A 25,110-nucleotide genomic window follows, 5' to 3' on the forward strand; every position below is an offset into this window, starting at 1 on the left:
CAACATGGGACTATGCCATATAACTTGTTTTCACTCTGAAGCAGAAAACTATAATGAACTGTACCAAGACCATTTTACTTTATTCACAAGTTTTACAAACATACTTGACACCATTAATATTTATTAAGCATGCTTGGCAAACCACGAACTTTGTCAACAATCTAAAGTGAAGGCTTGCTAAGTATTACTTGGGCATATCTGAATAATGGGACTTCATCTAATTTGTTCTCATTAACAGATGGAATGAGGAAGTTTTCACCTTTAATATGTATCTACTATAAACAAAGAGTATGTTTATATATACATAGTCTCTGAAGATTGTCTACTTATACATTTGCCTCAAGATAACACATGATTGACTGTTCCAGTTGAATCTTATTAGAGAATGAATCATTGTATTTGCATGGATTGTTTTGTTTTTGGGCTCTGAGAATTTTCCTGTGAAAAAAGCACTGATGTTCAAGTAGGCATGGCTGATACACTGTGTTAGAATGGGGGAAATGGGGAAGTTGAATGTTAAAGAGGGACTCCAAGAAGGCTGGGAGAAAATACAAGTTAAGGGAAGAAAGTTTGGAAGAAGGAGCTGCATTGAAACAGAGGGGTGGCAGAGGAGAGTGGTTCTAGGGATAAAGTCATTGCTGTTATTTAAACTTACTTCAACCCAGCTATTCCGCTCCTTAAGAGAAAGTCTATGAGCATGTAAAATTAAACGATACTACAGCCTAGTATCTCCTTATGGGCACCTCTAAAAGATCCTGACATAATGGAGAGGAAGCCATTTTGTTTCTCATTTCTTGGTAGAATGATGGCCAGGTCTTGAGCAGAGTAGTAGGCTAGCATTAATGATATGGGTAGCTGCCTGAACACTGGGCAAGATTTCTGCTCATTTATGGGCCTAGGAAGGGAGTAAACTGTATGAAGTGGTTCTGGAACCTTGTAGCAGAAATGGTATATTCAGATGCTAGAATGTGGCCTGGAAGTGGTGGGTCACTGGAGTGGTACGAATGGAACCTCAGATGTTTGTGAATGTTGGTCTACAATAACAAATGATGACAAAGCTGCAAATTGAACTTGCCTGATTTGTGACTGAGGTATTGGGAACTGATTCTGTTGGGAATTCTGAAATAATTGAGAACTGAGATGAGAAATATATTCAAACTATGAAAACTGGTGTGGCATATTGATATTATCTCATTAGTAACCCTGTGCTGATGAGGGCTTGGAATACTTGGGTCACACACTGATTTGACCATTATCTTTACAAACGTCAGTTGGAGTTTTCAGTCAATGGCTAGGCCAGACATAAATAACTGTATAAATCAGGAAGGTTTATTTATTGCAAAAAGTGCTTTTCAACCATGTTTACATCATAGAATGCATAGAAGATGATGTATTTGTTTGGTATCCAGGAGTAAAATGGAGGAGGTATGGAAGAGCATTTCCATGAGGCTTAGTTAAGAAAAAATTGTTTTCTTTATGTTATATAACAATGAAAGGAGAACTAAATAAAAAAAATTAGGACAAAATTGCATGTATGTCTAACTTTCAAATAAATTTTATTGAACATTTTAATAAACTTGACTTGCTTTAATGAACTCATAGTTTCTGATCAAAACATTTTAATGATAATTTCTTTAATACTTGATACTATAAATAAGAAACTGTTTTAAAACTATTTTTTTCAACAATCCAAATTTTTCAACAGTTACAAGTGAGAATTTGAAGAATTCTACAGCTCTTCTTTTCTTTCAATGTCAAATGTTATGCTAAAATTTCTTGTGAATTCAAATGGACTTCAATTCCACCTGCACTTTTTTATATCAAAGATTTCAAAAGAACAGTCAAACTCTAATTGCAGAATATACGTGCATTTTTACTCCATAGTCAGTTTGAATGCCCCTAGGTGGCCACAAAGTCATAAACTCACAAAAGTATTGGATATATGGAAACACAGAAATTTGGAGTGAGATTTAAAGCTGCGTCGTTCAGTAGTTCTCCCAGCCCACCTCTGAAAATTGTTCCCTGAGCTGTGTTTCTTCACTTCTGGAGTGTGAACTCTTCCATCAGCTTCACAGGCCTCTTGAGCAAGGCTGGTGGTAATTTGGTCTGCCCCAGGCTGCTAAAGCAGATATCCAGGTAATAGATCACCTCCCTAGGGAAACTCATGATGCCACAGAGGAGCAATAAGTGTAGCACATGTCATTTCTTGTGCACCCATCTGAGGGTATCATAGGGTGAGCCTAACCCTAACCTCTAACTTTTCTCCAAGAAGTCCTGGAAAATGCTTATTGAGGTCAAAGCCATCCAATGGGGAACTCCAACCCCAAGGCCCAAGTGGATCAGGCTTTCTGCATACACTTTTAAGCCACAGAATGCATATCAGTGTTCTGCAGTTCAACAGGTGGGAAACTAATCTAAATCCTACATGGGTGAGTAACACAACAGAAATATTAGCAGTTATCTCCAGTGACAGATTAAGATGTTTCTGTGTCTCCCCAAAATACTTCACACATTTGCAGATGATAGGTCTGGATTAAGAAGAGTCAGTTTAGAGCTTGAAGAAGCACAAATGCTCCCCTTATGGCCTGACCTTAAATACAAAAGGCTAAATTGTTCCAAAAGACAACTTTGCCAGAACATGGGCCCCAGCACATTAATCTCAGAATTACAGGCCAGACACCATGGCTCACACCTGTAAACTCAGCATTTTGGGAGGCAATGTCTCTCAAAAAAAAAAAAAAAGTCTCAAAATTACATACATAATATGTAGCATACAGTGTACTTGGCCCTGAATAAACTCCTTGGCTATTGTTCTCAGCCTCCTAGTGGGACACAGATTGGATCAAATACAATTAATTCAGTGGAATTTGAGCAAGTGGCAGCAAGATTTCTGGGATTCCTTTTCATATGTTGTGAGACAAGCCAAAGGCCAATTGTGTACAACACATGATCTGTACAATTTCTGGAAAACAGTTCAAAATATAGCTGGAACTGGCTATCATAAAGATTATTGTACGCAGTATTTGGGAGAATTTTCTGGTCTCTTAAATATCCTGTATTTTTCCTCTTTTGTGGACACAATGAGAAGAGGGGGAAATGTGAAGATTGAGATATCTTTTTACTTAACATTTCAATGCGTAGATTTAATTAAGTTTGATTATTAAAATGTAGACAATATCAAGATGAATTTAGAAGCAGTGGATTATGTTAAATGTGCATTAGTCTTTCCATAGAAATGGATACTCACAGGACATTGAGGAAACTCATTTCCTGAGGAGACAAAAAATGGTTTGTCAAATGTCTTATAAGTGTTGGTGTCTCAAATCTGAATGCAGCCAGGAGTTGCTTCTGGCAACTGCAAGATTTTAACATCACTTGTCTGTAAAGTTGGCTTATGCCCTGGAGCCAAGGCACATTCTGCTTCCTTGCTCCTCTGAACTTTCCAGGTTAATTAAAAACTATCATTATCACTGTTTCAGCAGCTGGCATGCTATAAAATGAGCTTTAACAAGTGATTAATTGAAAGGTAGAGGGTTATTTCAGAAGTCTTAAGTCAAGAGGGAATGTACCTCCTTCACTACCAAAATAGTACAAAAATTAGTTCACACGGGGCAAGCATAAGTGGGCCCACAGATGTCTGCCAGTCCCCTTGTCTTGGAAAACTTGAGATCCATCTTTCTTCAGACCAATTCCCTATTCTGATTCTGACCTCACGAGCATCAGCCATAAAGGAATCACTAAAGGGTGCCTGCGATTCTGCAAATAGAGTATAGAGTCCTGTAGTGCCCCTAAAGTAGAAGGATCAAAGTGTGGGCCCCTACTCACATCATTCTCTTGCCCTTCTCCCCATTGCAACAGCAGGTAAATCCTACATTCTGAGAATGTGCTGGGTTTTTGCTCTTAATTGGCAAATGGTTGTTATTTTTGAGACTTATTTAATGTTCCCAGGGTTTGTGAACTGTCCTTTTTGCTTGGTGGGGAACAATTCCAATGTGCATCTTTTCCCAATCAAACCAAACCTAAGTGATTTGTGTTAGTATACTCTTACAAACATCTGCCTTTCAAATAAAAGTTCCTAAGGACAATGACTTCTCCTTTGATAGAGTAAATTCAATTCTAAGGGCTTTTCATCATTCTGATCTCAAATCAAATGTTTCTTTTCTGTGAACTCTTTCATAACTCTCCAGATAAAGATAATTGTCTTTGCCTCTGTACTCCAAATCTTGTCCCTTTGTATATATTTCTGTAACAATGTTTACCATACTAAACTGCAGTGATTTGTTTATATTCTTTTTTGTTTCATTAGGCTGTGAACTCCTAATGGGCAGTACCTTGTTTTTCTTTGTATTTTCAGGGTCTAGCACTAGAGAGGAATAATAAGGACTTAATTAGTGAAAGAGCGAATAACCAATTTGTAATGAATCTTAACCAAAGAATTTTAGTTTCTTAGGTGCTAAGTAACTACTTTAAAGTTACCAAGGCATGAAGTGTAAGAACATTGCTCTATCAATGTATCAGTATTTTGTTTATAGATTATAAATTTATATTCCAAGGAAGATACTAGATCCTAAAGTTCCTCTCCTACTTTCTATTTGAAATACTGCAATTCTTATATGTTATTTTAATGATTATATTAGATTTAGGACCTTGAATGATTTTCTGATATGCAAATTAATGCCTGAATATACTGTCATCATCGGACTTACATAGGAGATAATGTAGGGCTTAGTACTTGGGGTTCGATGGATTATAATTCTAATATCAAATATATTAAAAGTGGACTACTAATCTCTACTTTATATAATTTGGTAAAAATTACTTTCTTAAGGAGATACTGCAAATCAGAATTTAAAAATCAATTTTTAAGAGTTTATTCTGAACTTCTTCTGAAAAACTAAGCCATAAGCTATATTATTTTTTAATAATTCTAAGGAATTACTCAGATTACAGATAAAAAATAAAATAACAGTTTGAGTTTTTTCCTTCCCCTTTCTCTTATACTTGTTTTTAAGTAAGATCTCTCACAGATATCTAAATTTTTTTTGAGAGAATTGCCAAATAATGGGGGATTGATCACCTATCATAGGTATGATATAGGCTGAAGCTTTGTATTTCTTTAGGCAAAAATATTATTCCTAAAGTGCTCATGCTTCCCTTCTCCTGACATTATCTGTTTACAAGTATGATTTTATTTTCCATTTGGTTGGATCATAGTTGAATCATATATTCAGATTGAAGATTATAGAATGAAATCAAAAGCATCTGCAAATACAAGCAAGACAATGAATAATTAACAAAAGGAGAAACCTTGATCTTCAAAGTGCTTTCAAGTAGAGATTTAAAAATAAGGTTTTACTTATAGAAAGATGAAGCTGAACTACTACTGTGGAATCTCTTTATTTCAAAACCTCAAATTCAGGTTATTTTTGGAAAATCTTTTTTTTTTTTTTTTTTACTTTTTTGCCATTATTGAAATTGAATTATTGTGGTTTAAATTCTTATGGTGATTGATTCTTGGGTTCCAGATGGTGATAAGGAGTTCCAGGCCTATATACTCCTAGGTTCAAGTTCAGCTGGAAGAATCACATACCTGTCTTTTGGTATACATAGCAAAATCCACAGACTAGATCCCATTGGCACTGAAAAAGTCATGTTCCATTTCTGAGCCAGCCCTAAGACCAAAGGAATGAGCTCCTTTGACTACTAAGATTAGAGTTATATGCATCATCCCTGGAATTAGTAGTAAATTCACTTCTACAAGAAGCATATAGATTCAAGCAGAGCAGTGCATGATCCCTCATACAAAGATCAGGATTGTATAATGTCCTGGGATTACCAGAAGGTGAATGAGACATTACATAGAAAATACAATAGAATCCCACTACAAAGACATTACAGGTATGCCTTGCTTTATTGTACTTCCTAGATTTTTTTTAACTGATCAAAGAAAGGTTTGTGGAACCCTGTGTCAAACAAGACTGTTGGTGCCTTATTTCCAACAGCATGTACTTACTTCATGTTTTTGTGTTATATTTTGGTAATTCTTGCAATATTTCTAACTATTATTAATATATCTGTTATGATGATCTGTGACCAGTGATTTTTGATGTTGCTATGTAATTATTTTGGAGCACCACAAGCTGCACCCATATACGATGGCAAACTTAATCGATAAATATTGTATGTGTTTTGACTGCTCTACTCACCAGCCATTCCCATCTGTCTCCTTCTCTTCAGCCCCCCCCCCCCATTTCCCTACATACAACAATATTGAAATTAGGCCTATTAATAGCTCTACAATGGCCTATGAGTGTTCAAGTGAAAGGAAGAGTCACATATCTCTGACTTTAAATCAAGATCTAGAAATGATTAAGCTTAGTGAGGAAGGCATGTCAAAAGCCGAGAAAGGCTGAAAGCTGGATGTCTTGTGCCGAACAGCCAAGTTGTGAATGCAAAGGATAAGTTCTTGAAGGAAATGAAAAGTTCTACTCCAGTGAACTCATGAATGATAAGAAAATGTAGCAGCCTTACTGCTGATATGGAGAAAGTTTTAGTGGTCTGAATGGAAGATCAAACAAGCCACACTATTCCCTTAAAGCAAAAGCTAATCCAGAGCAGGGCCCTAAATCTCTTCAATTCTATGAGAGCTGAGAGAGGTGAGAGAGCTACAGAAGAAAAGTTGGAAACTAGCAGAGTTGGTTCATGAGGTTAAAGGAAAGAAGACATCTCTATAACGTAAAAGTGCAAGATGAAGCAGCAAGTGCTAATGGAGAAGCTTCAGCATTGTCCAGAAGATTTAGTTAAAATCATTGGTGAAGGTGGCTACATTAAACAACAGCTTTCAATGTAGATGAAATAGCAATGAGCCTTCTACTGGAAGAAGATGCCATCTATGACCTTCATAGCCGGAGAAAAGGTAATGACTGGCATCACATCTTTGAAGGACAGGCTTACTCTTATTAAGGGCTAGTGCAGCTGGTAGCATTAAGTTGAATTTAATGCTCATTTACCATTCAAAAAATTCTAGGGCCCTTAAAAATTATGCTAAATCTACTCTGCTTTTGCTCTATAAATGGAAGAACAAAGCCTGGATTGCAGGACATTATTTATAGCATGGGTTACTGAACAATTTTAAACCTACTATTGAGAGGTACTGCTCAGAAAAGAAAAGATGCCTTTCAAAATATTACTACTCATTGGCAATGCACCTAGCCACCCAAGAGCTCTGATGGAGATCTGCAAAGGGATTAATGATGTTTTCATGCTTGCTAAAACAACATTCTGTAGCCCATGGATCAAAGAGTAGTTTCAACTTTCACATTTTATTATTTAATAAATACATTTAAAAAAACTTTTAAGTTCAGGGGTACATGAACTGAAAATGTTACATGGGTAAAGTTGTGTCGTGGGGGTTTGTTTTACAGATTATTTTGTCACCCAGGTGTTAAGCCTAGTACTCATTAGTTATGTTTCCTGCTCTTGTCCCTCCTTTCACCCTCCACCCTCCAGTAGGCCACCATGTCTGTTGTTTCCCTATATGTGTGCATGTGTTCTCATTTTTTAGCTCCCAACTATAAGCGAGAACGTGCAATATTTGGTTTTCTGTTCCTGCCTTAGTTTGCTAAGGATAACGGTCTCCAGTTCCATCCATGTTCCTGCAAAGGACATGACATAATTCTTTTATATAGCTGCATAGTATTCCGTGGTGTATATGTACTATATTTTCTTTATCCAGTCTACCATTGATGGGCATTTAGGTTGATTCCATGTCTTTGCTATTGTGAATAATGCTGCAATGAATGTATGTGTGCATGTGTCTTTATGATAGAATGATTTATACTCCTTTGGGTATATACCCAGTAATGAGATTGCTAAGTTGAACAGTATTTCTGTTTTTAGGTCTTTGAGGAATCGCCACACTGTTTTCCACAAAGGTCAAACTAATTTACACTCCCACCAACAATGTGTAAGTGTTCCTTTTTCTCTGCACCCTTATCAGCATCTGTTTTGTTTTGTTTCATTTTTTTTAACTTTTTAATAGCTATTCTGACTGGTGTGAGATTGGTATCTCATTGTGGTTTTGATTTTCATTTCTCTTATGATCAGTGTTGAAATTTTTTTTTTTTTTTTTTTTTTGAGATGGAGTCTCACTCTGTCCCCCAGGCTGGAGTGCAGTGGCGTAATCTCGGCTCACTGCAAGTTCTGCCTCCTGGGTTCACGCCATTCTCCTGCCTCAGCCTCCCCTCCCGAGTAGCTGGGACTACAGGTGCCCACCACCATGCCCGGCTAATTTTTTGTATTTTTAGTAGAGACGCGGTTTCACCGTGTTAGCCAGGATGGTCTTGATCACCTGACCTCGTGATCCACCCACCTCGGCCTCCCAAAATGCTGGGATTACAAGCATGAGCCACCGCGCCCAGCGAATATTGAACTTTTTCTCATATGGTCGTTGGCTGCATGTATGTCTTCTTTTGAAAAGTGTCTATTCATTCCTTTGCCCACTTTTTAATGGGATTTTTTTTTCTTGTAAATTTGTGTAAGTTCCTTATAGATTCTGGATATTAAACCTTTGTCACATGCATAGTTTGCAAAAATTCTATGCCATTCTGCAAGTTGTCTCTTTGTTGATAGTTTCTTGCATTTCTCTTATGATCAGTGATGTTGAACTTGTTTTCATATGCTCGTTGGCTGCATGTATGTCTTCTTTTGAAAAGTGTCTGTTCATTCCTTTGCCCACTCTTTTATTATTATCATACTTTATAAATTCTGGGGTACATAGGCAGAACGTGCAGTTTTGTTACATAGGTATACATGTGCCATGGTGGTTTGCTGCACCCATCAACCCGTCACCTACATTAGGTATTTCTCCTAATGACATCCCTCCCCTAGCCCCTAACTGCCCGACAGGCCCTGGTGTGTGATGTTCCCTTCCCTGTGTCCATGTGTTCTCCTTGTTCAACTCCCACTTATGAGTGAGAATATGTGGTGTTTGGTTTTCTGTTCTTGTGATAGTTTGCTGAGAATGATGGTTTCCAGCTTCGTCCATGTCCCTGCAAAGGACATGAACTTACCCTATTTATGGCTACATAGTAGTCCATGGTGTATATGTGCCACATTTTTTTTATCCAGTCTATCATTGATGGACATTTGGGTTGGATCTGAGTCTTTGCTATTGTGAATAGTCCTTTGCCCATTTTTTAATGGGATTTTTTTTCTTGTAAATTTGTATAAGTTCCTTATAGATTCTGGATATTAGACCTTTGTCACATGCATAGTTTGCGAAAATTCTATACCATTCTTCAGGTTGTCTCTTTACTCTGTTGATAGTTTCTTTTGCTGTGCAGAAGCTCTTTAGTTTAATTAGCTCCCATTTGTCAATTTTTGCTTTTGTTGCAATTGTGTTTGGCATCTTTGTCATGAAATCTTTGCCTGTTCCTATGTCCAGAATGGTATTGCTTAGGTTGTCTTTCAGGGTTTTTATAGTTTTGGGTTTTACATTTAAGTCTTTGATCCATCTTGAGTTGATTTTTATATATGGTGTAAGGAAGGGGTTCAGTTTCAGTCTTCTGCATGTGGCTAGCCAGTTATCCTAGCACCACTTACTGAATACGGAGTCCTTTCCCATGGCTTGTTTTTGTCAGCTTTGTTGAAGATCAGATCATTGTAGGTGTGTCGCCTCATTTTGGTGCTCTCTATTCTGCTCCATTGGTCTATGTGTCTGTTTTTATACCAGTACCATGCTGTTTTGGTCACTGTAGCCCTGTAGTATAGTTTGAAGTTGGGTAGCATGATGCCTCCAGCTTTGTTGTTTTTGCTTAGGATTACCTTAGCTATTTGGGCTCTTTTTTGGTTCCATGTGAATTTTGAAATAGCTTTAGTTCTGTGAAGAATGCCATTGGTAGTTTGATAGGAATAGCATTGAACTTATAAATTGCTTTGGGCAATATGGCCCAAATTTTAACAATATTGATTCTTCCTATTTATAAACATAGAATTTATAATATTTCTATTTGTGTTATCTCTGATTTATTTGAGCAGTGTTTTGTAGTTCTTATTGTAGAGAACTTTCACCTCCCTGGTTAGCTGTATTCCTAGGTATTTTATTCTTTTTGTGGCAATTGTGAATGGGATCATGCTCCTGGTTTGGCTCTTGGCCTGATGGCTGTTGGTGTATAGGAATGCTGCTGATTTTTGTTCATTGCTTTTGTATTCTGAGACTTTGCTGAAGTTGTTTATCAGCGGAAGGAGCTTTTGGGCTGGGGCTATAGCTGCCATAGATAGTGATTCCTCTGATGGATTTGGTCAAAGTAAATTGAAAACATTGTGGAGAGGATTCATCATTCTAGATATCATGAAGAACATTTGTGATTCATGTAAGGCGGCCAAAATATCAACATTACAGAAGTTTGGAATAAGATGATTCTTACTCTCTTGGATGACTTTGTGGGATTTAAGATTTTAGTAAAAAAAGTAACTGCAAATATGGTGGAAACAGCAAGAGAACTGGAACTACAAGTGGAACCTGAAGATGGCACTGAATTGCTGCCAATCTCGTGATCAGACTTGAATGGATGAAGAGTTGCTTCTTTTTTTTTATTATTATTATACTTTAAGTTTTAGGGTACATGTGCACAATATGCAGGTTACTTACATATGTATACATGTGCCATGCTGGTGCGCTGCACCCACTAACTCGTCCTCCAGCATTAGGTATATCTCCAAATGCTATCCCTCCCCGCTGCCCCCACCCCACAACAGTCCCCAGAGTGTGATGTTCCCCTTCCTGTGTCCATATGTTCTCATTGTTCAATTCCCACCTATGAGTGAGAACATACGGTGTTTGGTTTTTTGTTCTTGCGATAGTTTACTGAGAACGATGATTTCCAGTTTCATCCATGTCCCTACAAAGGACATGAACTCATCATTTTTTATGGCTGCATAGTATTCCATGGTGCATATGTGCCACATTTTCTTAATCCAGTCTATCATTGTTGGACATTTGGGTTGGTTCCAAGTCTTTGCTATTGTGAATAGTGCCACAATAAACATACGTGTGCATGTGTCTTTATAGCAGCATGATTTATAGTCCTTTGGGTATATAGCCAGGAATGGGATGGCTGGGTCAAATGGTATTTCTAGTTCTAGATCCCTGAGGAATCGCGACACTGACTTCCACAAAGGTTGAAATAGTTTACAGTCCCACCAACAGTGTAAAAGTGTTCCTATTTCTCCACATCCTCTCCAGCACCTGTTGTTTCCTGACTTTTTAATGATTGCCATTCTAACTGGTGTGAGATGATATCTCACTGTGGTTTTGATTTGCATTTCTCTGGTGGCCAGTGATGGTGAGCATTTTTTCATGTGTTGTTTGGCTGCATAAATATCCTCTTTTGAGAAGTGTCTGTTCATGTCCTTCACCCACTTTTTTGATGGGGTTGTTTGTTTTTTTCTTGTAAATTTGTTTGAGTTCATTGTAGATTCTGGATATTAGCCCTTTGTCAGATGAGCAGGTTGCGAAAATTTTCTCCCATTTTGTGGGTTGCCTGTTCACTCTGATGGTAGTTTCTTTTGCTGTGCAGAAGCTCTTTAGTTTAATTAGATCCCATTTGTCAATTGGTGTTTTAGACATGAAGTCCTTGCCCATGCCTATGTCCTGAATGGTAATGCCTAGGTTTTCTTCTAGGATTTTTATGGTTTTAGGTCTAACGTTTAAGTCTTTAATCCATCTTGAATTAATTTTTGTATAAGGTGTAAGGAAGGGATCCAGTTTCAGCTTTTTACATATGGCTGGCCAGTTTTCCCAGCACCATTTATTAAATAGGGAATCCTTTCCCCATTGCTTGTTTTTCTCAGGTTTGTCAAAGATCAGATAGTCGTAGATATGCGGCATTATTTCTGAGGGCTCTGTTCTGTTCCATTGATCTATATCTCTGTTTTGGTACCAGTACCATGCATTTTTGGTTATTGTAGCCTTGTAGTATAGTTTGAAGTCAGGTAGCGTGATGCCTCCAGCTTTGTTCTTTTGGCTTAGGATTGACTTGGTGATGTGGGCTCTTTTTTGGTTCCATATGTACTTTAAAGTAGTTTTTTTCCAATTCTGTGAAGAAAGTCATTGGTAGCTTGATGGGGATGGCATTGAATCTATAAATTACCTTGGGCAGTATGGCCATTTTCACGATATTGATTCTTCCTACCCATGAGCATGGAATGTTCTTCCATTTGTTTGTATCCTGTTTTATTTCATTGAGCAGTAGTTTGTAGTTCTCCTTGAAGAGGTCCTTCACATCCCTTGTAAGGTGGATTCCTAGGTATTTTATTCTCTTTGAAGCAATTGTGAGTGGGAATTCACTCATGATTTGGCTCTCCGTTTGTCTGTTGTTGGTGTATAGGAATGCTTGTGATTTTTGTACATTGATTTTGTATCCTGAGACTTTGCTGAAGTTGCTTATCAGCTTAAGGAGATTTTGGGCTGGGACAATGGGGTTTTCTAGATATACAATCATGTCATCTGCAAACAGGGACAATTTGACTTCCTCTTTTCCTAATTGAATACCTTTTATTTCCTTCTCCTGCCTGATTGCCCTGGCCACAACTTCCAACACTATGTTGAATAGGAGTGGTGAGAGAGGGCATCGCTGTCTTGTGCCAGTTTTCAAAGGGAATGCTTCCAGTTTTTGCCCATTCAGTATGATATTGCCTGTGGGTTTGTCTTATTATTTTGAGATATGTCCCATCAATACCTAATTTATTGAGAGTTTTTAGCATGAAGGGTCGTTGAATTTTGTCAAAGGCCTTTTCTGCATCTATTGAGATAATCATGTGGTTTTTGTCTTTGGTTCTGTTTGTATGCTGGATTACATTTATTGATTTGCGTATATTGAACCAGCCTTGCATCCCAGGGATGAAGCCCACTTGATCATGGTGGATAAGCTTTTTGATGTGCTGCTGGATTTGGTTTGCCAGTATTTTATTGAGGATTTTTGCATCAATGTTCATCAAGGATATTGGTCTAAAATTCTCTTTTTTGGTTTTGTCTCTGCCCGGCTTTGGTATCAGGATGATGCTGGTCTCATAAAATGAGTTAGGGAGGATTCCCTCTTTTTCTATTGATTGGAATAGTTTCAGAAGGAATGGTACCAGTTCCTCCTTGTACCTCTGGTAGAATTCGGCTGTGAATCCATCTGGTCCTGGACTCTTTTTGGTTGGTAAGCTATTGATTATTGCCACAATTTCAGATCCTGTTATTGGTCTATTCAGAGATTCAACTTCTTCCTGGTTTAGTCTTGGGAGAGTGTATGTGTCGAGGAATTTATGCATTTCTTCTAGATTTTCTAATTTATTTGCATAGAGATGTTTGTAGTAATCTCTGATGGTAGTTTGTATTTCTGTGGGATCGGTGGTGATATCACCTTCATCATTTTTTATTGCATCTATTTGATTCTTCTCTCTTTTTTTCTTTATTAGTCTTGCTAGCAGTCTATCAATTTTGTTGATCCTTTCAAAAAACCAGCTCCTGGATTCATTAATTTTTTGAAGGGTTTTTTGTGTCTCTATTTCCTTCAGCTCTCCTCTGATTTTAGTTATTTCTTGCCTTCTGCTAGCTTTTGAATGTGTTTGCTCTTGCTTTTCTGGTTCTTTTAATTGTGATGTTAGGGTGTCAATTTTGGATCTTTCCTGCTTTCTCTTGTGGGCATTTTGTGCTATAAATTTCCCTCTGCACACTGCTTTGAATGTGTCCCAGAGATTCTGGTATGTTGTGTCTTTGTTCTCGTTGGTTTCAAAGAACATCTTTATTTCTGCCTTCATTTCGTTGTGTACCCAGTAGTCATTCATGAGCAGGTTGTTCAGTTTCCATGTAGTTGAGCGGTTTTAAGTGAGTTTCTTAATCCTGAGTTCTAGTTTGATTGCACTGTGGTCTGAGAGACAGTTTGTTATAATTTCTGTTCTTTTACATTTGCTGAGGAGAGCTTTACTTCCAACTATGTGGTCAATTTTGGAATAGGTGTGGTGTGGTGTGGTGCTGAAAAAAATGTATATTCTCTTGATTTGGGGTGGAGAGTTCTGTAGATGTCTATTAGGTCTGCTTGGTGCAGAGCTGAGTTCAATTCCTGGGTATCCTTGTTAACTTTCTGTCTTATTGATCTGTCTAATGTTGACAGTGGGCTGTTAAAGTCTCCCATTATTAATGTGTGGGAGTCTAAGTCTCTTTGTAGGTCACTCAGGACTTGCTTTATGAATCTGGGTGCTCCTGTATTGGGCACATATATATTTAAGATAGTTAGCTCTTCTTGTTGAATTGATCCCTTTACCATTATGTAATGGCCTTGTCTCTTTTGATTTTTGTTGGTTTAAAGTCTATTTTATCAGAGACTAGGATTGCAACCCCTGCCTTTTTTTGTTTTCCATTTGCTTGGTAGATCTTCCTCCATCCTTTTATTTTGAGCCTATGTGTGTCTCTGCATGTGAGATGGGTTTCCTGAGTACAGCACACTGATGGGTCTTGACTCTTTATCCAATTTGCCAGTCTGTGTCTTTTAATTGGAGCATTTAGTCCATTTACATTTAAATTTAATATTGTTATGTGTGAATTTGATCCTGTCATTATGATGTTAGCTGGTTATTTTGCTCGTTAGTTGATGCAGTTTCTTCCTAGCCTCAATGGTCTTTACATTTTGGCATGATTTTGCAGCGGCTGGTACCGGTTGTTCCTTTCCATGTTCAGTGCTTCCTTCAGGAGCTCTTTTAGGACAGGCCTGCTGGTGACAAAATCTCTCAGTATTTGCTTGTCTGTAAAGTATTTTATTTATCCTTCACTTATGAAGCTTAGTTTGGCTGGATATGAAATTCTAGGTTGAAAATTCTTTTCTTTAAGAATGTTGAATATTGGCCCCTACTCTCTTCTGGCTTGTAGAGTTTCTGCCGAGAGATCCGCTGTTAGTCTGATGGGCTTCCCTTTGAGGGTAACCCGACCTTTCTCTCTGGCTGCCCTTAACATTTTTTCCTTCATTTCAACTTTGGTGAATCTGACAATTATGTATCTTGGAGTTGCTCTTCTCGGGGAGTATCTTTGTGGCCTTCTCTGCATTTCCTGAATCTGAATGTTGGCCTGCCTTGCTAGATTGGGGAAGTTCTTCTGGATAATATCGTGCAGAGTGTTTTCCAATTTGGTTCCATTCTCCCCATCACTTTCAGGTACACCAATCAGACATAGATTTGGTCTTTTCACATAGTCCCATATTTCTTGGAGGCTTTGTTCATTTCTTTTTATTCTTTTTTCTCTAAACTTCCCTTCTCACTTCATTTCATTCATTTGATCTTCAATCACTGATACCCTTTCTTCCAGTTGATCGCATCGGCTCCTGCGGCTTCTGCATTCTTCACGTAGTTCTCGAGCCTTGGCTTTCAGCTCCATCAGCTCCTTTAAGCACATCTCTGTATTGGTTATTCTAGTTATACGTTTGTCTAAATTTTTTTCAAAGTTTTTAACTTCTTTGCCTTTGGTTTGAATTTCCTCCTGTAGCTCTTAGTTTGATTGTCTGAAGCCTTCTTCTCTCAACTCGTCAAAGTCATTCTCTGTCCAGCTTTGTTCCATTGCTGGTGAGGAACTGGGTTTCTTTGGAGGAGGAGAGGTGCTCTGCTTTTTAGAGTTTCCAGTTTTTCTGCTCTGTTTTTTCCCCATCTTTGTGGTTTTATCTACTTTTGGTCTTTGATAATGGTGATGTTTTACCTACTTTTGGTCTTTGATGATGGGTTTTTGGTGTGGATATCCTTTCTGTTTGTTAGTTTTCCTTCTAACAGACAGGACCCTCAGCTGCAGGTCTGTTGGAGTTTGCTAGAGGTCCACTCCAGACCCTGTTTGCCTGGGTATCAGCAGCGGTGTCTTCAGAACAGTGGTTTTTCGTGAACCGCGAATGCTGCTGTCTGATCGTTCCTCTGGAAGTTTTGTCTCAGAGGAGTACCTGGCCGTGTGAAGTGTCAGTCTGCCCCTACTGGGGTGTGCCTCCGAGTTAGGCTGCTCAGGCGTCAGGGGTCAGGGACCCACTTGAGGAGGCAGTCTGCCCGTTCTCAGATCTCCAGCTGCGTGCTGGGAGAACCACTGCTCTCTTCAAAGCTGTCAGACAGGGACATTTAAGTCTGCAGAGGTTACTGCTGTCTTTTTGTTTGTCTATGCCCTGCCCCCAGATGTGGAGCCTACAGAGGCAGGCAGGCCTCCTTGAGCTGTGGTGGGCTCCACCCAGTTCAAGCTTCCCGGCTGCTTTGTTTACCTAAGCAAGCCTGGGCAATGGTGGGCGCCCCTCCCCCAGCCTCGCTGCCGCCTTGCAGTTTGATTTCAGACTGCTGTGCTAGCAATCAGCGAGACTCCGTGGGCGTAGGACCCTCTGAGCCATGTGCGGGATATAATCTCCTGGTGCACCGTTTTTTAAGCCCATCGGAAAAGCACAGTATTTGGGTGGGAGTGACCTGATTTTCCAGGTGCTGTCTGTCACCCCTTTCTTTGACTAGGAAAGGGAACTCCCTGACCCCTTGCACTTCCCAAGTGAGGCAATGCCTTGCCCTGCTTCGGCTCATGCACAGTGTGCTGCACCCACTGACCTGCGCCCACTGTCTGGCACTCCCTAGTGAGATGTACCTGGTACCTGGGATGGAAATGCACAAATCACCCATCTTCTGCGTCGCTCACACTGGGAGCTGTAGACCGGAGCTGTTCCTATTCAGCCATCTTGGCTCCTTCCCCCACCGAGTTGCTTCTTATGGATGAGCAAATAAAGTGGTTTCTTTGAGAAGGAATCTACTCCTGGTTAACATTGTTGAAATGACAGTAAAGAATTGAGAATATTCCATAAACCTTACTTGATAAAGCAGTGCAGGGTTTGAGAGGATTGACTCTAATTTTGAAAGAATTTCTATTGTGGGTAAAATGCTAAAAAATCAAACAGCATTGCATACTGCAGAGAAATCTTTTGTGAAAATAAGAGTCAATTGATGTGGCAACTTTATTTTTATTTTATTTTAAGAAATTGCCACAGCCACCCCAACCTTCTGCAACCACTAACCTGTTAAGTCAGTAGTCATCAACATCAAGGCACAACCTGCCACCAGCTAAAATATTGCTACTCACTTAAGGCTCAGATGATTGTTAGTATTTTTCAGCAATAAGGGATTACTTTTTTTTTTTTTTTGTAGAGACAGGAGTCTCACTAGGTTGATTTTAGGTTGGCTAGTTTTGAACTCCTGGCCTCAGGTGATCTTCCCACCTAAGCTTCCCAAAGTGTTGGGATTACACACATGGGCCACCATGCCTGGCAGCAGTAAGGTATTTTTAATTAAGATGTATACATTTTTTTAAAACATAATACCATTGTAGACTTAGTAGACTACAGTATAGTGTAAACATAACTTTTAATGCACTGGGAAATGAAAACCTTTGTGTGACTTGCTTTATTTTGATATTTGCTTTATTACAATGGTCTGGACCTGAACCTGCAGTATCTCTGAGGTGTGCTTGTATAGTCATTGTTACAAAAATAGCACATAAATTTGCAAACGTAGAGCAATTGTTTTAGGACTGTAAATGTTCAAAGTCAAATGATAGTACAGAAAATACACTTTAGACCAAGAAGTACTCACTGAGAAGGTCCAAAGAAGACTTAGGCTTTGACCGGGAAGGGGACTTAATGGGTGTATTAGGTGCTTTATTACTCTCATTTATTCTACTCTTGAAAATACATAGTAGAGTATGTTACTTCACTTGTATAGATGACAAGCTCAAATTCAGAGAAGTTAAGTTACTTAATAATGGTAGTACATATTTATTAATGTTTTCTATATGCTGGAAACTGATAAGGGCTTTATTTATATATAGTATCTATCTATCTATCTATCTATCTATCTATCTATCTATCTATCTATCTACATCATCATCATCATCACCACCAACAACCCCATAAAGATAAAGAAATGGAGAATTAGAGATATTAAGTAACTTAGCCAGGGTGGCATACATGATAAATAGTAGCCCTGGGCTTTGAACCTGAAGAGATTTAGTCACGAACCAATAGGGTCAACCTGTGCACTGTGACTTAGTCAAGGTTACATTGACAGTAAGTGATGGAGCTGAAATTCGTATTCCTGACTTGTCTGACTGCCAAGCCTATGATCATTTTCTCTGTATCATTGTTTTTGGTAAAATTTAGATAGGAATTAAATATTTGGTAGAGTAAGTTAAATTATTAGGGCTGTAATGACCAAACTAATGTTCCCATAGCAAAAAATCCTCAAAAGAGGGCATATAGATGGAAAGGCAGTAATATATATATATATCTTGTTAAGTGGTTTGGCCAGTATTAGCTCCCATTTCCCATTTTGATAAGCAGGATCTTCCATTTTATGTTTCTTTCCATATGTTTGTCTTAGACCTGCCACAATTCTAGACAATTCTTGTTCTGGTTTTTACCAGACATTGGATTGGCACTTTGTTTCTCCTAATGCTATGTTTCTACAAATCCAACTTCCTTGTTTTCAATCCTTTAGCTTCAGGTTCTTTATACATTCCATTATCCAATCCAATAAACCAACATATGACAGAGCATTCATGGAAAATCTGCCTGGGTAGATATTTTCTCCAATTTTTTTTTTAGTTATAATCTGTCTAAGGGCAGTGATTCTAATGGTGAGAATTTCAAACTTGGTAGGAGAGAACAATTCTGTGAAGCAGGTCTCCCTTGGTGAAACCATCAGTTCAACTGCACCAAATTTCACTTTATTCCTGATTCCCTCTATGGATCTTTAAGTAATAAACTTGAATATTAGAAGTGAGCCTGAGGCCAGGTGCGGTGGCTCATGACTGTAATCCTAGCACTTTGAGGGGCCAAGGCGGGCAGATCACGAGATGAGGAGTTCGAGACCATCCTGGCCAACATGGTGAAACCCCATCTCTACTGAAAATACAAAAAATAGCTGGGCGTGGTGGTGTGTGCCTGTAGTCCCAGCTACTTGGGAGACTGGGGCAGGAGAATTGCTTGAACCCCGGAGGCAGAGGTCGCAGTGAGCTGAGATTATGCCACTGCACTCCAGCCTAGAGACAGAGAGAGACCCTCTCTCTCTCTCTCTCTCTCTCTCTCTATATATATATATATATATATATATATATTTATATATATGTAATAGAAGTGAGCCTGCTTTTCTTCCCTGCAAGTCAAGAACTAAACATAGCTTAAGAGTTTTAGGAAATGAGAGGATCTGTGATTAAAAGGTGACTTTGCCGTAAATGATATTTTCTCAGTAAATACTGTTCAATATATCTAAATTATCTCATATTGAATCGTATTATAATTCTTTGAAATTTGCTAACCCATCCATACTTTATATGCACCTTCTATTAACCAGAAGGGGAGATTAACTTACTGTTGGGCCATATTTTGTTGCAAATTGAAATACTGATTTTTTTCATTTTAAAATTCCATTTTTGTGTTCATTAATTGGATCATCCTTTGAGTAGATACAGAAAAGCAAATTTAGATGTGGCAAAGCAAATTTATAAGATACAGTTTTTAACTTAAAAGCCTTTACAATTTAGTTGAGGGTATGACACAGACATATAAACATTAAATTATAGTGGAAGAGAACCATACTATTTTAGTGATTATAGTTTAGATATGAAAGGGCCACCAAAATCTTTAATCCATTGTTTTTCACTTGTTTTTTTCAGAGGCTTCTTAGAAAGATTGTTTTTAGAGGTAGAGGGAAGAGAGGCTAGAGAAATGGAACCAGCCTGCCAGAGAACTACCCTTCTCCTTATACTTCAGCTATAGATACTCTACTGTCATCTATATTATATAAGGTTTGATTTGAACACAGAATTGCCGTACTAAAAATGTGTGAGACTCACTGATCCAATAGAATTCCTATTATTTTCAGATGAGATAATTGCTTGAAGCCAGCATAGATTATAGGACTGCCCTAGTTTGAAGAGTTTGGAGTTAAAGGAAGGGTTGAAACTGGTTCTGTTAATGTCCTAGTATTGGTCTAGTGTTATGCTATTTGTGGATGCCCACATTTTAGTAGCATATATAAAATATTTTACATAAATTTGACTTTATTTTTAACATGTATTATATAAATATGCATTATATATAAATATATATAATATATAATATATATATTATATATAAAATATATATATTATATATAAAATATATATATTATATATATAAATATATATATTATATATATAATATATATAAATATATATATAAATATATATAATATATATAATATATATTATATATATAAATATATATATTATATATATATAAATGTAGACCACTCTTCTTACATCTAATAAATTAGCATGTAATTTTTCACTTTTCTTCCTGGTCTTTTATGTATAAGTAATTTTTATATAATTATCATTCTACAGATATATATGTCTGTGATTTTTTCAACCTATTTTGTGATAAATATTTTTCTTTCGAATTTATATTCATATTTGTAAATTTTATATTTATAAATTTTAATTCTTGTACAAAGTCCTATTGGTTGATATAGCATACTTTATTTAATCTTTTACACGTTATTGGACATTGAGGGTATTTTTAGTTTCTTTGCAATTTTGTTACATCCATATACCTTTCCTTTCTTTGGGATTATTTAAAAAAATAAATTGTGAGGAGTAAGGTTAATGTATCAAACGGACATAAAAAATTTTGTAAGCCTTATATATTGCTTTCTCAAAGGGTTATATAAGTAGCATTTACCATGCCTCCCACCTGTAGGTATTATCAATATTTTGCAATGTTGTTAGTTTTTTTTTGTGCTACCACATTGATTTTTGTTTGTTTGTTTGTTTTTTTGAGGCAGAGTCTTGCTCTGTGGCCCAGGCTGGAGTACAGTGGTGCAATCTTGGCTCACTCTATCCTCCACCTCCTGGGCTCAAACGATACTCCTGCATCAGCCTCCCGAGTAGCTGGGATCACAGGTGTGCACCACCACACCAGGATAATTTTTTAATTTTTAGTAAAGACAGGGTTTTGCTGTGTTGGCCAAGCTGGTCTCAAACTCCTGGCCTTAAGTGATCTGCCTGTCTCAGCCTTCCAAAGTGCTGGGATTACAGGTGTGAGCCACCATGCGTGGCCTAATGTTTTGATATTGTGTTTTGATTATTAGTGAAGATTGTTATTTTTATCATTATACTTACATGCCAATTATCATTCTTTGGATGAATGGATTGCTGATTTGTACACTTTTTTCTTTTGTGGTTCTCTTAATTTGTAAGAGCTCTTTACAAATATATCATTTTGCTAAAAATACATTCATAGTCACCTTTTAATATTTTTAACCAGTCACTTTCACATGTCTAACTCAATTTCCCACTATTACTAATGCTTTTAACTAGGTTTTAAAAATATACATTGAAACGTTTATTTTTCCTTGTTAGAAACTGTACTATTTTAATAAAAATGAGAGAATAATTTTTATAAAAGAATTGATTGCAGTATCTAATATATAGAGAGGATTAATTTTGGGCTGGATAATTTGGGCAAATAACAACATTTGTAAAACTCAAATCGTTTTAGATTTGCCCTACCATTTCTTACATAAAACACATCTTCACAGCTAGCAGTTGTCCTGTTTTTACTAGCAGATTTCCTCTTTGTAAACCAATTCAGATTACTGACAATTATATATAAAATACTTTAAGTTCTAGGGCACATGTGCACAATTTGCAGGTTTGTTACATATGTATACATGTGCCATGTTGGTGTGCTGCACCCATTAACTCATCATTTACATTAGGTATATCTCCTAATGCTATCCCTCCCCCATCCCTCCACCCCACAACAGGCCCCGGTGTGTGATGTTCTCCTTCTTGTGTTTCTTTGAGAGATGTTGGACTAAAGCATTTCATTGATCCTGACAGTTTGAAGACTAAAATTATAAATGATAAAAGTATAAGATTAGAATTGTCCTTGCAATTCTAATAAAAGTATAAGATTAGAATTGTCCTTGCAATTCTAATCTCATACTTTTATCATTTATAATTTTAGTCTTCAAACTGTCAGAATCAATGAAATCGTTTAGTCCAACATCTCTCAAAGAACAATTCACTTGTTATGCTTATTTCTATCTAAATAAAATAGAAAAAAAGCAGAAAATTGTATAGTCCTATGCAAGCCATCCTTAAGTTACACATTTGAGCTGGTAAAGTTGAGAAGGAGTCTTCTTTATTTGGGAATATTCTTATGAATGCATAAACAAGCAAGCACTCTGGGGTTTTGTTGTTGTTGTTGTTGTTGTTGTCGTCTTAACCCTACAAACAAACAGAAAAGGATGATTTAAGAATTTGACACTTGTGCACATATTTCCCTACTGGTGTTTCAGAGCTTCTGGAAACATCAAATACAGTTGGAGGTTGTTCAAAACTATGTTTGCTTGCTACTGCAACTGGTACAGTGAACTAATTTTTCTGAAGTGATTGGCCCCTAACCTGAATTTCTCTTCAGCTGCCTCCATCAAATGGAGTTAGAGTCTTTTCCATTGCTGTGAGGTTAATAGCATTTTCAGATTCTAATCTAGTCTGTGGAAAATTGTCTTTTTAAAAAATTAATCAATAATACTCATTTATATATCAGTATGTCAAACAAGGCAAAGTCTACCACATCAGGCATTTCTGCCACTAACTGTACTATCAGTAGATATTCCTACATGACAAAAGTCAATAAACTCACCATGCTTGCAGCGTTGCCATTTGTTCATGCTTTTAATTCACTCGTGTATTAAACTCAGCCTGGAAGACTCACTGGGCAAAGACACTAAATTCCCCTGAAGCAAATAATTTCAGGAAAAAGTCTTAAATACATTTTCGTGTGTATATCCTGACTCTTTCTCTTCAGGGATACTGGACAAATGCTCTCTGAAGACAATTTATGTGTACTGCCACAAAATAATCAGTTAATGAATTAATTTCCAAAGTGACCTGGAGGTCACATCAAAGCAGATTTATTGAATAAGAAATCATGAAGAGTTGTTTTAGGGATTTCATTAGATAATCATATAAAAACATATAGTTTCATGCCAGAAACATAATACACAGTTGATATTAGCAATAATGAGCATTAGCAATTATTACTTACATTATATCAAATAACAATTACGGGTTGTAATTGGGACTCTGTATAGGGCAACATTAAGCATAACCATTTCCATCATTGATATTACCATGGTAAAACATATTGAGTGCTATATAATGGCAATATAAATGCAAACCAGGAATAGGTTTGTTTCTTTTTCCCAAGAGAACCAAACTGGCCAGAAATAGACTAAACTGTTAATAAAATTACTCATGGAAGAGATTGGGTATTAGACCGGTTATGGCATAGCACTTTTAGCTCAATTCAATTGACATAAAGCCTGTACTATGGGTCAGATGTTATTCTACAGGTATTATTGTATCCCATAGGGGTATCAAATGTAACTTTTAGTTCCTGTCTTAAAGGAACTGTGTGGTAAAGTATGGGAGACACAAATGTAAATTAATTATATTACACTGTGGTAAATGCAGTAATACAACATGTAGGATACAGAAGAGGACAAAGTGATTACGTGATTACTAACAGGCAAGATTGGAGAAGGCTACCTGGAGGAATATTCGAGTTGGATTTCGAAAGATGTAAAAGTTAGGAAGCATGTTATGACAGAGAATAAAGTTGCACAAAAGCTTGGAGGCTGGAATAAACATGGTTCTTAAGGAAAATTTAACATGGCTGCAGTGGTAAATGTGAGAGGAAGATGAATGAAGAGAGATGAGACCACATTTTGAAAAGGTTTATAACTACGGAATTTGGACATTGTTTCAAGGTCATGAAATAGAGCCAACTGATCATTCTTAAATATTATAAAGAATACTTTAATTCTAAAGTGTGAATGGGCGTAGTGGCAGGTGCCTGTAGTCCCTGCTACTCGGGGGGCTGAGGCAGGAGAATCACTTGAACCTGGGAGGCAGAGGTTGCCACTGCCACTGTTCAGATTGTGCCACTGAACTCCAGCCTGGTGACAGAGCAAGACTCCGTCTCAAAAAAAAAGGATTGCAAGAGGCAGGAATAAAGGCAGGGATTTATAATTTCAGACTTCATTCATTGCTATAGAAACTTATAAATCCAAACATGATCAAAACTCTTACTTATCAATGGATCATTGATTAATGGTTTGAGGCAGTGGTAATATGTATATTTTGTATTTTCATCTTTGAAGATTGCCACTGAGGTCCCTTTTGGTAAGCTGGGCTCATACTTTAGGTTTATTTTCTGATTCCAGGAGTTTATGTCAACATCAAGCTGAGAATAAAATATATTACATTGAGGGCAATTACACACACACACACACATACACAATTGTGTGTTTTGTGTGATATAATGCATTTAGGAATTCATGAGTGAGGCAAATGAGTATGGAACAATTTGGTGAGTCTGATTTCTGGTTTGTGACGCAGGATAACCTGAAGAGAAGAGCGGTTTTGAAGGATGTGGAGTTGAAGGGTGGAGAAGATTCAGCATGGACCACTTTTGCTTTGGAAGGTCACTGGGAACCTAGCTTTCTTTTAGGGCTGTCTGATGATCCCAAGCTCAGGACTGGACACAGGTTATACACAGTATGCTAGGGCTTCTGTGGATGAAGCCTAGGCTAGACCCTTGGTGCTGTTCAAACCTCCTTGTTATAGTCTGGTCTAGTTCCAGGGAGGGGCTGGAAACTGGCCCTATTTCTACAGGAGAAGGTTGGGTCTTCTTATTGGAATGATCTTCTATGCCGGTTATTGTTTCTTTTTTTTTTTTCAGTTATTGTTTCTACAGGTTGTATTGGCAGCTGGTGGGTTTCTGAGTTAAATATTTTGTACTACTTGTGAGACTGTTGAGTATTTTATGTCCCCAATTACAGATATAGAACTTTATGTACTCAAGTGTATCAGACTTACATATATATAAGCACCTAAGGATAAAGGTGAATGGGTTCTAATGGACAAGTAGTTAATTTGGATCTAAAATTGAGAGACACTCATTTCAGAAAACTTTTAGGACTCAAATTTCAACTGTGTTAGTAAAAGAATTTTGAACTTCA

The sequence above is a fragment of the Gorilla gorilla genome, chromosome 5 (assembly GCF_029281585.2).
Source record: "Gorilla gorilla gorilla isolate KB3781 chromosome 5, NHGRI_mGorGor1-v2.1_pri, whole genome shotgun sequence".
In the NCBI taxonomy this organism is placed as follows: domain Eukaryota; kingdom Metazoa; phylum Chordata; class Mammalia; order Primates; family Hominidae; genus Gorilla; species Gorilla gorilla.